Raw genomic sequence first — 17103 nt, forward strand, 5'->3', positions numbered from 1 at the left:
TGCCGGACTGGTAACAGGCAAGACTTCCGTGTCCTCATCAAGATGACGACTGACTATGCTCTCCTCCTCCTCCTCCTCCACCCTGTCATCAGGCCATCCACGCTGAACCGACGGTATGACAGTTGTACAGGTACTACCTGTTATGATCTGCTACAGGGACTAAGGAAAGACAGGAGAACTGTCCCTACAATGGAACTAAACTAGATCCCTACGATGTAACGGGGAACCTGATCCTGCGATCAGACCCGCTAAAGTCCTCGGCTAGTTTGAACGAAGACCTATAGATGTGAGGGAGGGAACCCTACAAGAACTAGGGACTGGGATAAGTTGGACACCTCCTAGCAGAAATAGTAGCAGTCAAAGACAAACACACAACAAAAAGCATAGAGGTCAGAAGACCTAGCAAAAATAACAGAGAACGGCAACAGAGCACCAAGCTAGCTCAAGAGTTGTAAATACAATGAAGTCCAGCAAGACCAGGAGGGCGGAGCCGGATTAAATAGGCAAAAATGGTCATGTGACCAGCAAACTAAAAAAAAACTAACAGGAGAGTTCTAACAGTACCCCCTCTTCTAAGAGGATCCTCCGGATCCCCTAGGCCCAGGCTTACCAGGAAACCTCCTGTGAAACGCTCTGACAAGTCTGGAAGCAGAAACATCATCCGCCCTCACCCATGAGTTATCCTCAGGTCCGAAACCCTTCCAAGCGACGAGATACTGCAAACTCCCTCTATACCGTCTAGAATTTAGGATGCGGGAAATTTCATATTCCCCGTCCTCAACCACCGGAGGAACAGTGGCAGAGGCGTCACCATCAGACACATCAGCTTTTTTCAACAGAGAAACATGAAACACCGGGTTAATCTTCCAGGACGTAGGAACCTCCAACCTAACAGCAGATTGGTTAACTATCTGAAGCACCTTAAAGGGCCCTACGAACTTGGGACCCAATTATTTAGAAGGAATCCTCAATCGCAGATTCTTAGAGGACAACCAAACCATGTCACCAACAGCAAACAAAACCTCTTGCCGTTTCCTATCAAAGTACCTCTTAGATATTTTGTTAGCCTCCTGAAGATTACCACGCACATCCGTCCAAACTCTCTCCAAATCACCGGAAAAACTCTCCTCCTCAGGCACAGCCGAAACCAATTTGGAGAATGACCCAAAAGACGGATGTCTCCCAGAACAACAAAAAAAAGGCGAACACCCAGCAGAAGAGGATGTATGGTTGTTAAGAGCAAATTGAGCAAGTGGCAGAAACTCAGACCACCCCTCTTGATTGTCTGCCACAAAACAACACAAGAACTGCTCAACATCCTGGTTCTTCCTTTCTGTCTGGCCATTAGACTCAGGATGATATCCAGATGAAAACGACAAATGAACTCCCAACCTGTCACAAAAGGCACGCCAAAAACGAGCCACGAACTGAGGTCCCCTATCAGAAACAATGTCAGTAGGAACACCATGTAGTCTGACAATTTCCTTGACAAAGGCCTTAGCGAGTGTCTTAGCGCAAGGCAGTTTGATGAAGGGAACCAAGTGACACATCTTGCTAAAACGGTCCACGACCACCCAGATGACCGTGAAACCTTCAGAGGGGGGAAGGTCAGTAGTAAAGTCCATAGCCAGATGTGTCCAAGGTGCACTAGGAACCTCCAGAGGGCAAAGCAACCCCGCAGCAGGAGCATGCGAAGACTTGGATCTAGCACACACAGTACATTGGCGCACCCACTTAATGACTTCCTTCTGCCATCCAGGCCACCAAAACCTGCGACCCACAAGTCTCTTGGTCTCAGAAATTCCTGGATGACCTGCCAACTGAGACTCATGACACTCAACAAACAAATCTCTCCTAAAGGTCCTAGGCACAAACAACCTCCCATGGGGAGTGTTAGATGGGGCATTCTCCTGAGCTTTAAGAATCACATCCTCCAAAATGGAGTCCAAAGCAGCAATCACAACACCTTCTTGTAAAATGCTCTCCTCTTCCTCCTCAATACCGACCATGGGAGAAAAGCTGCGAGACAAAGCATCCACTTTAACATTCTTGGTACCCGGGATGTAAGTAACGGAAAAAATAAACCGCGAGAAAAAAAGTGCCCACCTAGCCTGACGGGCATTCAAGCGCTTGGCAGCATCAAGATAGATCAGATTTTTATGATCAGTGAAAACCTGAATGGGAAATTCAGCACCTTCCAAGAGGTGACGCCAGTGTTCAAATGCGAGTTTAATCGCCAGCAATTCCCGATTACCAATATCGTAATTAAGTTCAGTCTCAGAAAATTTTTTTGAAAAAAAGGCACAGAGATGTACTCCATCCTTGTTTTCCTGAGACAACACCGCACCGACCCCCACCGAAGAAGCATCAACCTCAACCAAAAAGGGCTTACTCACATCAGGCTGCATAAGGATGGGAGCAGAGGTAAACCTCTCCTTTAGAAACACAAAAGCTTCAATGGCCTCAGAAGTCCACTGAACCGCATTATCACCTTTCCTGGTGAGATCGGTCAGCGGTTTGACAATAAAAGAAAAATTTTTTATGAATTTTCTGTAATAATTGGCGAAACCCAAAAACCTCTGTATCGATTTCAAACCAATAGGCCTAGGCCATTCCTGCACAGCTTGAACTTTAACCGGGTCCATCTCAAAACCTTCACTGGAGATAATGTAGCCCAAAAAACTAATTCTCTGTACAGCGAACTCACATTTCTCCAGCTTAGCAAAAAGCGAATTGTCCATTAATAACTGTAATACCTCACGTAAGCTCCGCCAATGAGACTCCAGATCAGGCGAATAAACCAGAATGTCATCCAAATACACAACCACATTTTTGCCGATTAAAGGTCTAAGGATGTCATTAATAAGATTCTGAAAAAATGCTGGAGCATTGGTAAGACCAAAAGGCATAACCAGATTCTCAAAATGACCCACAGGAGTGTTAAAAGCAGTCTTCCATTCATCACCTTCCTTCATGCGCAACAAATTGTATGCCCCCGGAGATCAATTTTAGAGAACCACTTGGCCCCCACTAACTGGTTAAATAAATCAGGAATCAATGGCAGTGGGTAAGGATTGCGTACAGTAATTTTATTAATCTCACGAAAGTCCAGACAAGGACGTAAACCGCCATCTTTTTTTTTTACAAAAAAAAATCCAACAGCCACAGGAGACTTGGAAGGCCTAATGTGACCGGCGGCCAAGCTTGTCTGTATGTATTCCTCCAAAGCCTTTCTCTCAGGAATAGTAAGATTAAATAAACGACTTTTAGGAAGAGTCGCTCCAGAGACAAATTCAATGGTACAATCATAGTCTCTATGGGGAGGCAAAATTTGTGACTCCTCCTCAGAAAAAACTCTCCAAAAATCCTGAATAGGTACAGGCAATTCCCCTTTATCCACAGCAGCAATACGTCCGTTACAACACTTGTCATAACACTTAGGGCTCCAGGACTTAATTTCATTGGTAGACCAATCCAGTACAGGATTGTGCAATTTTAACCAGGGTAACCCCAATATTACTGGAGAAGGCAAATTATCCAATACCACCAAATCCAAATTTTCTTGGTGAATACCATTAATAGTGAGGAGAAATTCACAGACCTTATGAGTAACACTCTTCAAGGGAGAGCCATCAACAGAAACCACAGCAATAGGGGATAACAAAGTTTTAGGTTCTAATCTAAGTTTTTCCAAGAATCCTCCATCAATCACATTCAGAGTAGAACCACAATCCACAAATACCCGAAATTCAATTAATTCATCCTGAGCAGCAGTAGTGGCAGATAGGAATACTCCCTTAGAATTTAAACAGGCAATACGGGCATAACTGACCATTTTTTTTTCTTTCTTCATACGAAGCACACAGTTCTTAATAAAATGACCAGAATTTCCGCAATAGAAGCACAAGCCTTCAGAAAGCCTGCGATCTTTTTCCTGAGAGCGGGGTGCCATCGCCCCAATCTCCATCGGCTCTCCATTGTCAGCACAGACCCTCTCAAGGCTCGGAGCTGACATAGCAGAGGATTTGCTCTCATTAACCCTTGCACGCAGTCTCCTGTCCACCCGTATAGCTAATTGCATAGCCTCCTGCAAGTTTCCAGGTGTGGGATAAGCAATCAGTAAATCCTTAACCCTTTCACCTAGTCCTGCAAGAAACAAGCTTTTCAAAGCTGAATTGTTCCACCCCACCTGGGCAGACCACCGACGGAAGTGAGAACAATATTTTTCCACATTACCTGATCCCTGCCTCAAACGTCTCAATTCAGACTCAGCAGATGAGACACGATCAGGATCATCATACAACAAACCCAAAGCAGAAAAAAAACTATCCACTGATCTAAAGCACGGATCACTAGGTTGGAGAGAGAAGGCCCATCCCTGAGGATCTTTGCGCAAAAGTGACATTATGAACCCTATGCGCTGTGATTCATCACCAGAGGATCCGGGTCTCAAACGAAAATACAATAAACAAGCATTTTTAAAAGAAAAAAATTCTTGTTGTTCGCCAAAAAATAAATCAGGCAGACGTACCTTTGGTTCCACAAAATGTGCTCCAGAACAGCTACTCACGTGTTGTTGGAACTTGGCCACCTCCAGAGAGAGTAATTGCAAGCGTTGAGCCAAATCTTGAACCGAGACCATGATGGAAAACTGGAGGTCTTTCCTTAGAGAAAAATTTTTTTTTTTTCTTTTAGGGCTGGACTTACTGTAATGATCTGCTACAGGGACTAAGGAAAGACAGGAGAACTGTCCCTACAATAGAACTAAACTAGATCCCTACGATGTAACGGGGAACCTGATCCTGCGATCAGACCCGCTAAAGTCCTCGGCTAGTCTGAACGAAGACCTAGAGATGTGAGGGAGGGATCCCTACAAGAACTAGTGACTGGGATAAGTTGGACACCTCCTAGCAGAAATAGTAGCAGTCAAAGACAAACACATAACAAAAAGCATAGAGGTCAGAAGACCTAGCAAAACTAACAGAGAACGGCAACAGAGCACCAAGCTAGCTCAAGAGTAGTAAATACAATGAAGTCCAGCAAGACCAGGAGGGCGGAGCCGGATTAAATAGGCAAAAATAGTCATGTGACCAGCAAACTAAAAAAAAACTAACAGGAGAGTTCTAACACTACCGTCTACAGCGCATGATACCAGCTCCTGTTCTTCCTCCTCCTCCTCCTCTCCCTCATTGTCCCCCAATGCACATTGGAATGAGATGAGGCTGGGCTGTGTGGAATCGACCGCTACAGCTTCTTGATCCATCTCATCATACTCTGGCTGCAATGCCTCCTCTTTAATTCTCTGCAGAGAGCGTTGCAAAAGACAGACAAGTGGAATGCTGACGCTAATGATGGCGTCATCGTCACTCACCATCTGGGTGGACTCCTCAGAGTTTGTCAAGATGGTACATATGTCAGACATCCAGGTCCACTCCTGAGGTCTTATGTGTGGAGTCTGACCTGAATATCGACGGCTTTGTTGCAGCTGGTACTCCACAACTGCTCTCTTCTGCTCACAAATCCTTTGCAACATGTGGAGGGTGGAGTTCCAACATGTGGGGACATCACACACCAGTTGGTGTGATGGAAGCAGCGAACGCTGCTGCAACACAGCAAGGGCGGCGGAAGCTGGAGCCAACTTGCGTAAATGAGCTAACAGGCGGCGTACTTTGACGAGAAGATCTGGCAACTCAGGGTACGATTTAAGGAACCGCTGAACCACGAGGTTAAGCACATAAGCCAGGCATGGTACGTGTGTGATCTCGCCTCGCCTCAGAGCCGCCACCAGGTTACGGCCATTGTCACACACGAGCATGCCTGGATGCAGGTTCAGTGGTCTCAGCCACAGATCTGCCTGCTCTTTCACAGCTGTCCGCTGCTCACAAGCAGTGTGAGGTTTCTCACCTAAGCTTATGAGTTTCAGCACAGCCTGTTGCCGCTTGGCGGAGGCAGTACTGCAGTGCTTCCAGTTTGTAACTGATGTGGTGATATCTGAGATGGAGGCTGAACATGAGGAGGAGGAGGAGGATGATGCGCAGGAGCTGTACACTGTGGGGGGCAACTCTGACTGACATAGGGCCCGCAATCCTCGGTGTGGGGAGGATGTGTTCCGTCCCAAGGTCTGACTGGGTCTCGGCTTCCACTATGTTTACCCAGTGTGCCGTCAGGTAGATGTACTGTCCCTGACCACAAGCACTTGTCCACGTGTCCGTTGTCAGGTGGTCTCTCCCAGTAAATGCGTTGTTGAGGGCACGGCAGATGTTTTGGGACATGTGCTTGTGTAGTGCAGGGATGGCACACCGGGCAAAATAGTGTCGGCTGGGGACCGAGTACCGAGGGACGGCCACCGCCATAAGGTTGTGGAAAGATTCCGTCTCCATCAGCCTAAAAGGCAGCATTTCCAATGCAAGCAGTCATGAAATGTGCAAATTTAGGACTGTGGCCTGTGTGGCGTTAGCTGCGAATTTCCGCTTTCGTTCAAAGGTCTGGGATATGGACAATTGAATGCTGCGGTGGGACGTGGACGTGGACGTTGATGCTGTTTCTTGAGAAACTGCCATAGCAAGTGAAGACTGAGAGGACGGGGCATCTTTGCATGCAGTATGGACAGGGGATTGCCTTGCACACACAACAGGGGGTTCTATTGCACGCACAACAGCGGAAAAAGCAGTGGTGACACCCACTGACACTGGTCACGGACCCTGGGGTTCGCCCCACAAAGTCGGTTGCTTTGCTGCCATGTGCCTGATCATGCTGGTGGTGGTCAGGCTGGTAGTTTTGTCACCCCTGCTGATGCTGGCATGGCAGGTGGTACAAATGGCCTTTTTGGGGTTATCAGCAGTCTTTAAAAAAGTTCCAGACTCTGGAAGACCTACCGCTTGTACTGGCAACGTCCCTCGTGTTGGTGTTATGGGGAACGGTTGCCCGCCATCTGTCTGCGACCACCACACTGCTTCTTCCTGCCTGTTGGGGTACTCTGCCTCCCTCCCCCTGTGTGCTGCGGCATCACTACATGGGATCTCCTCTTCCACCACTTCAAGCAGAGCAGGCGAGGGGCACAAATCTGGAAATGGACCAGTGAACAGCTCTTCAGAGTGTCCAAGTATGGGATCACTTGCTGTCTGATGACACTCGGCATGGTGGGAGGAAGGAGCATCAGGGTGAGGAGGAGTATGCGGTCGAGACTCACGGCTATTAAGAGTTGACCGTGTGGAAGACAGACCGGAGGAGGTGGTGCCCAGGTAACTGGAAGTATTATCTGCTATCCAATTAATAACCTGTTCACACTGATCAGTTCGAAATACTGGTGTTGTTCTGTGCTACCCTAGTAATTCGGTCAAGAAGTTGGAGCGAGAAGGTGTGGCTGTTGGTTGTGGCACATTTTCACCTTGGTCACGGCCCCGTCCTCTGCACACATCATCACCAGAACGTCCACTTCCACGTCCCTTGCCACGTGCCTTGCCCATTGTAAAGGAAGTAAAATAGCTTACACTCGCACTATAAATGGAAAAAGGGTAATAAAAAGTAGATTAGAACCGTGGAATAGGAAAACCACAGTTCTATTTCTCTGTCCTACACCCGACTCTTTTAAACAATCTGAACAATCAGGGAGAAACTATTACTGTTTTTCTTTACGGAAAAAATACCAAAAGCTGAATAATAGAGATTTTTTGCCGTGGAATGGCAATACCACAGTTATTGTTTACTGGGGTATACCAGAAAATTTTAAATAGATATATTGGCGGCTGAACAGTGAGCGACACACTCAAACTGTTTTTTTTAGGTAAAAATGGCCCAAAAGTGGATAATACAGAGGTTTGAACCGTGGAACTGCAAAACCACACTTGTATTTCTCGGGTCTACACCAGACTATTTTCAACAGATATATTTGTGTCTGAACAATCAGGAGACACTTGTTATGTTCTGCTACCAGAGCTAATGAAAGAGAGGAGATCTGTCCCTACGATAGAACTCAGCTTAATCCCTACGATGTAAAAGGGGACCTGATCCTGCGATCAGACCTGCTAAAGTCCTAAGCTAGTCTGTACGGAGACCTATAGATGTGGGGAAGGAATCCCTACAAGTACTAAGGACTGGAAGGAAAATGGGACACCTCCTAACAGAAATAGTAGCAGACAGACGAACAAACAAAATATAAATAACACAGAGGTCCGTAGACCAAGCAAACTAACAGAGTTAGATACAGAGCACAGGCTAGCTAGAAAGTAGTTTTACAATGAAGTCCAGCAAAGCCAGAAGGGCGGAGCAGGATTAAATAGGCCAACAAGGTCATGTGACCAGCAAAGGAAAAAACCTAAGAGCAAGGTTCTAACAGTACCCCCCCTTCTAAGAGGATCCTCCGGATCCCCTAGGACCAGGCTTATCAGGAAATCTCCTGTGAAACGCTCTGATAAGTCTGGACGCGGAAACATCATCCGACCTCACCCAAGAGTTATCCTCGGGTCCGAAACCTTTCCAGGCCACAAGATACTGCAAACTACCTCTATACCGTCTAGAGTTAAGGATGCGAGAAATTTCATATTCCCCGTCCTCCACCACCGGAGGAACAGAGGCAGAGGCGTCACAATCCGATACAACAGCTTTTTTCAACAGAGAGACATGAAATACCGGATTAATTCTCCAGGAGGTAGGAACCTCCAACCTAACAGCAGATTGGTTGACAACCTGAAGCACCTTAAAGGGCCCTACAAACTTGGGGCCCAATTTCTTAGAAGGAATCCTCAACCGCAGATTCCTAGAGGACAACCAAACCATGTCACCAACAGCGAACAAAACCTCCTGTCGTTTCCTATCAAAGTAGTCTTTAGATTTTCTGTTGGCCTCCTGAAGATTACCACGCACATCCGTCCAAACTCTCTCCAAATCACCGGAAAAATTCTCCTCCTCAGGCACGGCAGATCCCAACTTGGAGAACGACCCAAACGACGGATGTCTCCCAGAACAACAAAAAAAAGGCGAACAACCAGCAGAAGAAGATGTATGATTATTCAGAGCAAATTGAGCAAGTGGCAGAAACTCAGATCACCCCTCTTGATTGTCTGCCACAAAACAACGCAAGAACTGCTCAACATCCTGGTTTTTCCTTTCTGTCTGGCCATTAGATTCAGGATGATATCCGGACGAGAACGACAAATGAACTCCCAACCTGTCACAAAAGGCACGCCAAAAACGAGCCACGAACTGAGGACCCCTATCAGAAACAATGTCAGTAGGAACGCCATGAAGTCTGTCATTTTCCTTGACAAAGGCCTTAGCGAGAGTTTTAGTGCAGGGCAGTTTGATGAAGGGAACCAAGTGACACATCTTGCTAAAACGGTCCACGACCACCCAGATGACAGTAAAACCCTCAGAGGGGGGAAGGTCAGTTATAAAGTCCATAACCAAATGTGTCCAAGGAGCACTGGGAACCTCCAAAGGACAAAGCAACCCCGCAGCAGGAGTATGTGAGGACTTAGATCTAGCACATATAGTACATTGACGCACCCACTTAATGACTTCCTTCTGCCATCCAGGCCACCAAAAACTGCGACCCACCAGTCTCTTGGTCTCAGAGATTCCGGGATGACCTGCCAACCGAGATTCGTGACACTCAACAAACAAATCTCTCCTAAAGGTCCCAGGCACAAACAACCTCCCATGAGGAGTGTTAGATGGGGCATTCTCCTGTGCTTTAAGAATCTCATCTTCCAAAACGAAGTCCAAAGCAGCTATCACAACCCCTTCTTGTAAAATGTTCTCCTCTTTCTCAGCACCGACTATGGGAGAAAAACTGCGAGACAAGGCATCCGCCTTAACATTCTTAGTACCAGGGATGTAAGTAACGGAGAAATTAAACCGCGAGAAAAACAGTGCCCACCTAGCCTGACGGGCATTCAGGCGCTTGGCAGCATCAAGATATATCAGATTTTTATGATCCGTAAGAACCTGAACGGGAAATTCCGCACCTTCCAAGAAGTGGCGCCAGTGTTCAAATGCGAGTTTAATAGCCAATAATTCCCGATTACCAATATCGTAATTCAGTTCAGTCTCCGAAAATTTTTTTGAAAAAAAGGCACAGGGATGTAATCCATCCCCGTTATCCTGAGACAATACTGCGCCAACCCCCACAGAGGAAGCATCAACCTCAACCAAAAACGGCTTAGTCACATCAGGCTGCATAAGGATGGGAGCAGAGGTGAACCTCTCCTTGAGATACACAAAAGCTTCAATGGCCTCAGAAGACCACTGAACCGCATCAGCACCTTTCCTGGTGAGATCGGTCAGAGGTTTGACAATACTAGAAAAATTTTTTATGAATTTTCTGTAATAATTGGCGAAACCTAAAAACCTATGTATTGATTTCAAACCAATAGGCCTAGGCCATTCCTGTACAGCTTGAACTTTAACCGGGTCCATCTCAAAACCTTCGCTGGAGATAATGTAGCCCAAAAAACTAATTCTCTGTACAGCGAACTCACATTTCTCCAGCTTAGCAAAAAGCGAATTGTCCATTAATAACTGTAATACCTCACGTACGCTCCGCCAATCAGACTCCAGATCCGGCGAATAAATCAAAATGTCATCCAAATACACAACCACATTTTTGCCGATCAAAGGTCTAAGGATGTCATTAATAAGATTCTGAAAAAATGCAGGAGCATTAGTAAGACCAAAAGGCATAACCAGATTCTCAAAATGACCCACAGGAGTGTTAAAAGCAGTCTTCCATTTGTCACCCTCCTTCATGCGCAACAGATTGTATGCCCCCTTAAGGTCAATTTTAGAGAACCACTTGGCCCCCATTAACTGGTTAAACAGATCAGGAATCAATGGCAGTGGGTAAGGATTGCGTACAGTAATTTTGTTAATCTCACGAAAATCCAGACAAGGACGTAAACCGCCGTCCTTTTTTTTTACAAAAAAAATCCAACCGCCACAGGAGACTTAGAGGGCCTTATGTGACCGGCGGCCAAACTTGTCTGTATGTATTCCTCCAAAGCCTTCCTCTCAGGAATAGTAAGGTTAAATAAATGACTTTTAGGAAGAGTCGCTCCAGGGACAAATTCAATAGAACAATCATAGTCTCTATGAGGAGGCAAAACCTGCGATTCCTTCTCAGAAAAAACTCTCCAAAAATCCAGAATAGGAACAGGCAATTCTCCCCTATCCAAAGCTGCAATACGCCCGTTACAACACTTGTCATAACATTTATGGCTCCAGGATTTAATTTCACTGGTAGACCAATCCAGTACAGCATTGTGAAATTTTAACCATGGCAATCCCAATATTACTGGAGAAGGCAAGTTATTCAAAACTACCAAATCCAATTTCTCATGGTGAACACCATTAATAGTGAGAGGAAATTCACAGACCTTGAGAGTAATATTCTTCAAAGGGGAACCATCCACAGAAACCACAGCAATGGGGGATGATAAAGGTTCGGGTTTTAAATTGAGTCTTTCCAAGAATACCCCATCAATTACATTCAGAGTAGACCCACAATCAACAAACACCCGAAATTCCATTAATTTTTCCTGAGCAATCGTGGAAGCAGCTAAAAATACACCCTTGGAATTTAAACAGGCAATACGGGCATGACTGACCATTTTTTTTTCTTTCTTCATATGAAGCTCACAGCCTTTAATCAAATGACCAGATTTTCCGCAATAGAAACACAAGCCTTCAGAAAATCTACGGTCTTTTTCTTGAGAGCGAGGTGCCACCGATCCAATCTCCATCGGTTCACCACTGTTAGTACACACATTCTCATAACCAGAAACTGACATAGCAGAGGATTTGCTCTCATTAACCCTTGCACGCAGTCTCCTATCCACCCGTATAGCTAATTGCATAGCCTGTTGCAAATCTTCAGGTGTAGGATAAGCAATTAGCAGGTCTTTAACCCTTTCATTGAGCCCAGCAAGAAATAGACTTTTCAGAGCAGAATCGTTCCACCCTGTTTGAGTAGACCAACGACGGAAATGAGTACAATATTTTTCCACATTACCTGATCCCTGTCTCAAACGTCTTAACTCAGTCTCAGCTGATGAGACACGGTCAGGATCATCATATAATAGCCCCAAAGCAGAAAAAAAACTATCCACTGATCTGAAGCATGTATCACTAGGTTGCAAAGAAAAGGCCCACTCCTGAGGCTCTTTGCGCAAAAGTGACATTATGAACCCTATGCGCTGGGATTCATCCCCAGAGGACTTGGGTCTCAAACGAAAATACAATAAGCAAGCATTTTTAAATGAAAAAAAATTCTCGGTGTTCACCAAAAAATAAATCCGGCAAACATACCTTAGGCTCCAAGAAATGTGCTCCAGGACAGTTACTCACGTGCTGACGGAGCTCGGCCACCTCCAGAGAGAGTCCCTGCATGCGATGAGCCAAATCCTGAACCGACACCATGATGGAACAGAAAAATCTTTCCTTAGAGAATTTGCAGGCTGGACTTACTGTTATGTTCTGCTACCAGAGCTAAGGAAAGAGAGGAGATCTGTCCCTACGATAGAACTCAGCTTAATCCCTACGATGTAACAGGGGACCTGATCCTGCGATCACACCTGCTAAAGTCCTAAGCTAGTCTGTACGGAGACCTATAGATGTGGGGAAGGAATCCCTACAAGTACTAAGGACTGGGAGGAAAATGGGACACCTCCTAACAGAAATAGTAGCAGACAGACGAACAAACAAAATATAAAGAACACAGAGGTCCGTAGACCAAGCAAACTAACAGAGTTAGATACAGAGCACAGGCTAGCTAGAAAGTAGTTTTACAATGAAGTCCAGCAAAGCCAGAAGGGCGGAGCAGGATTAAATAGGCCAACAAGGTCATGTGACCAGCAAAGGAAAAAACCTAAGAGCAAGGTTCTAACAACACTACTGTTTTTCTTTACGGCAAAAAATTCAAAAAAGCAGGATAATACAGAGGTTTGAACCGTGGAACTGCAAAACCACACTTGTATTTCTCGGGCCTTCACCAGACTATTTTCAACAGATATATTTGTGTCTGAACAATCAGGAGACACTATTATTTATTTTTTACGGCAAAAAATGCGAAAAGCAGGATAATAGAGATTTCTTACAGTGGAACAACAAAACCACAGTTATAATTTACTGGTGTATACCAGACTTTTTTAAATATATATATTTGCGGCTGAACAGTGAGCGACACACTCAAACTGTTTTTTTTAGATACAAATGGCCCAAAAGTGGATAATGCAGAGGTTTGAACCATGGAACAGCAAAACCACACTTCTGTTTCTCTGGCCTACACCAGACTATTTTCAACAGATATATTTGTGTCTGAAAAATCAGAGACACAATTTTTTTTCTTTGAGGGGGGGGGGGGCACACCTAAAGGTTAATAAGATGGGTATTTGTACAGTGCAAACAAGAAAAAAAAAAAGAGGATTTAGATGAAAAAAAAGTACTTTTCCTGGCCCCCGAGACCTGGAGCTAAGTCCAGCAATTTCAGCAACAGGAGCACACAGGACTATAATGCAGCGTTTGCTGGTATAACCACTGCGTCTCCTATACAGCCTGCCTGCCTGCCTGATATCTGGGATGGATATTAGTCCTGAGAAGGACTGTTTGTTTGATCTGGCAGCCTTTACAGACCCTACACTAACTATTTCTCAGGATATATCTCTCCCTAAATCAGCAGCGCTGTCCCTACACTGTCTGATTCGGTGCAACTGTGTCCAAGATGGCGGCGCCCGGTTTTAAATACTCGAGGTGACGCTATGCGGCCAGCCAATCACTGTAATGCCCACAAACAACATGGCTGCGGCATTACAGTGACTGGCTGGCAATCCCTGCTTGTTCATTGGCTCTGTAAAGAGCGCCAAACATGCAGGGCGGAGACCCGAGCTCCCGCCCGAGTAACCCGGAAATGCTCGGTGCTCGCCGAACATCCCGAGTAGCGTGATGATCAGGCGAGTACCGAGCAGTGTCGAGCATGCTAGCTCAACACTAGTAGTTTGTAGTGATGGGTGAGCACTAAAATGCTCGGGTCAAGCAGGATTTTCCTGGGAAATATGTTAAGGAACAACCTTTCCTGGGTAATGACTTGTATATAAGGCAAAATAAATACCCAAAACCAAAAATACTCCTCTACACGCCTTCGGCTATGTTCACATGTAGCGTTTGGAGGCGCTTTTGCACTTTTGCATTGCTTTCAAACGTGACAAATGCATTCACCGGGAAATGTTTTTCAACCTTATCTGGCCATATGGTGTGTGAGACATGATCAGACACATCCTGTTTCATTTATGAAGAAGGGACTCTGAAAATCACAAAGAATATTTTTATAGGGCCATCAGGCGGCCTTTACTATTCTTAAAGAGCCAGCAGTTGGCCCTCACTATTCTTAGAGAGCCATCAGCCGGCTAGGCTTTGTTGTTTCCATTACTAAAGAGTGGGTCTCCTATACTGTTATTGCGTATGCAGCGAGTGGCAGGTCTGCCCAAAATTTCAAAATTTGGACTCACCCCAATATCCCTTTGAAAATTTGGATGCACCCCAATACCCCTTTGAAGAGACTTAGAGGAGGGCCTCCAGAAAACAGTGTTCCCATTATTAGGAAGTGGGTCTCCCATAGTGTTTGTCTATGCAGTGAATGCAAAGGCCGCCAAAAATATGGACCTACTCCAGTGCCCCTTGGAAGAGACGTAGAGGAGGGCCTCCTGAAAAAAAATGTTCCCATTTTTAGGAAGTGGGTCTCCCATTGTGTTTGCCTATGCAGTGAATGCAAGGGTTGCCTAAAATTTGGAGGCACTCCAATGCCCCTTGGAAGAGACATAGAGGGCCTCATAAAAAAATGTTCCCATTATTAGGAAGTGGGTCTCCCATAGTGTTGGCCTATGTAGTGAATGCAAGGGCTGCCAAAAATTGGGAGGCACTCCAATGCACCTTGGAAAAGACGTGGAGGATGGACTCATAAAAAATGTTCCCATTGGAAAGGAGCAGGTCTCCTGTACTTGTAATGCCCATGCACTAAGTGTATGGGCTGACAAACATTTACTGTATGAAATTTTTTTTTTAAGGGCATCATAAACACCCTTTAAAAAAATTATGTGGTTGTTGCATCACGGACCATGGTCACCCTGGTGATATGGTGGTGGAGGATGAGGATGAGGAGAAGGAGGAGGACAAGAGCAAATAGCCAAAATCAGGAAACCCATGTGTGGGAGTAAAAAGGTGCATGGGAATACACCTCCCAAAAAAGACACTGGATTTGAGTTTATGTTACGCTGCAATCATTCGGTGGTGTTGAGAAGTCTGGCCCAATCCAGCCCTTGTTCATTTTTATAAGAGTCAGCCTGTCAGCATTTTCAGTTGACAGGCGGATGAGCTTATCCGTTATAATTCCACCAGCGGCACTAAAAACCCGCTCTGATAAAACGCTAGCGGGAGGGCTGACCAGGAACTCCAAGGCATAGAGAGCCAGTTCATTCCACATGTCCAGCTTGGATACCCAATAATTATAAGACACAGAGGAATCACGGAGGACGTTGGCACGGTCGGCAAGGTACTCCCTCAGCATATTCCCAAACTTTGCACTTCTTTTGATAGTACCCCGTGCCTCAGGGCCTGTGCGATGGGAGGGGCTGAGAAAACTCTCCCAGAACTTTGACAGTGTTCCCCTTCCCACTTCTGTGACTTCTGTAGACCTGTCCGCCTCAGGAATAAGACATATAAAGTTCTCCTTGTAGCGTGGGTCTAGAAGTGTCACCAACCAGTAATGACTGTCACTCAAAATTTTGAGAACGTGAGGGTCACTGGAAAGGCAGCGTAGCATAAACTCAGCCATTCGTGCCAGACTGCTAACAGGCAAGACTTCTGTGTCCTCACCAAGAGGACAACTGACCATGCTCTCCTCCTCCTCCGCCGTCCTCAGGCCATCCACGTTGAACAGACGGTATAACAGTTGTGTGGGTAGTACCATCTATAGCACATGAAACAAGCTCCTGTTCTTCCTCCTCCTCTTCCTCATTATCACCCAATCAACGTTGGGATGAGATGAAGCTGGGCTGTGTGGAATCACCCTGTATGGTTCCTTGCTCCATCTCATCGTGCTCGCCTGCAATGCATCCTCTTTGATTGTGAGCAGAGAGCGTTTCAGAAGACAGAGAAGTGGGATGGTGATGCTAATTATGGCATCATCGCCAATCATCATCTTGGTGGAGTCCTCAAAGTTTTGGAGGATGGTACAGATGTCTGACATCCATGTCCACTCCTGAGGTCTTATGTGTGGAGTCTAAACTGAATACCAATGGCCTTATTGATGCTGGTAGTCAACAACTGCCCTCTTCTGCTCACAAATCCTTCCCAACATCTGCAGTGTAGAGTTCCAAAGCGTGGGGACATCACACACCAGTCGGTGAGCCGGAAGCTGCAAACACTGCTGAAGCATGGCAAGGGCAGCGGAAGCTGTAGCTGACTCTCTAAAATGGGCACACACACGTACTTTGACAAGCAGATCCGGCAGCTCCCGATAGCTTTTGAGAAACCACTGAACCACGAGGTTAAGCACATGGGCCAGGAATGGTACATGCGTGAGCTCGCCTCACCTCAGAGCCACCACCAGGTTCCGGCCATTGTCACACACGACCATGACTGGCTGTAGGTTCAGCGGTGTCAGCCACAGATCTGCCTGCTCTTTCAGAGCTGTCCACAGCTCTTCAGCATTGTGCTGTTTGTCACCTAAGCATATTAGCTTCAGCACAGCCTGTTGCCTCTTGGCCGAGGCAGTGCTGCAGTGCTTCCAGCTTGTGACTTATGTGGTCATTTCTGAGATGGAGGCTGAAGAGGAGGAGGAGGCTGAGGAGGATGAGGTGCATGAGCTGTAGACTGTGGGGGCAACCCTGATTGACCTAGGGCCCGCAATCCTCGGCGTCGGGAGGATGTGTTCCATCCCAAGGTCCGACTGGGTCCTGGCTTCCACTATGTTAACCCAGTGTGCCGTCAGCGAGATGCACCGCCCCTGCCCACAAGCACTTGTCCACGTGCCCGTGGTTAGGTGGACTTTCAATGTAACTGCATTGTTGAGGGCACGTCTAATGTTGTGGGACACGTGCTTGTGTAATGAGGGGA

The sequence above is a fragment of the Phyllobates terribilis genome, unplaced genomic scaffold (assembly GCF_046119375.1).
Source record: "Phyllobates terribilis strain yellow unplaced genomic scaffold, ASM4611937v1 Scaffold_5__5_contigs__length_657084704, whole genome shotgun sequence".
NCBI classification, from domain to species: Eukaryota; Metazoa; Chordata; class Amphibia; order Anura; family Dendrobatidae; genus Phyllobates; species Phyllobates terribilis.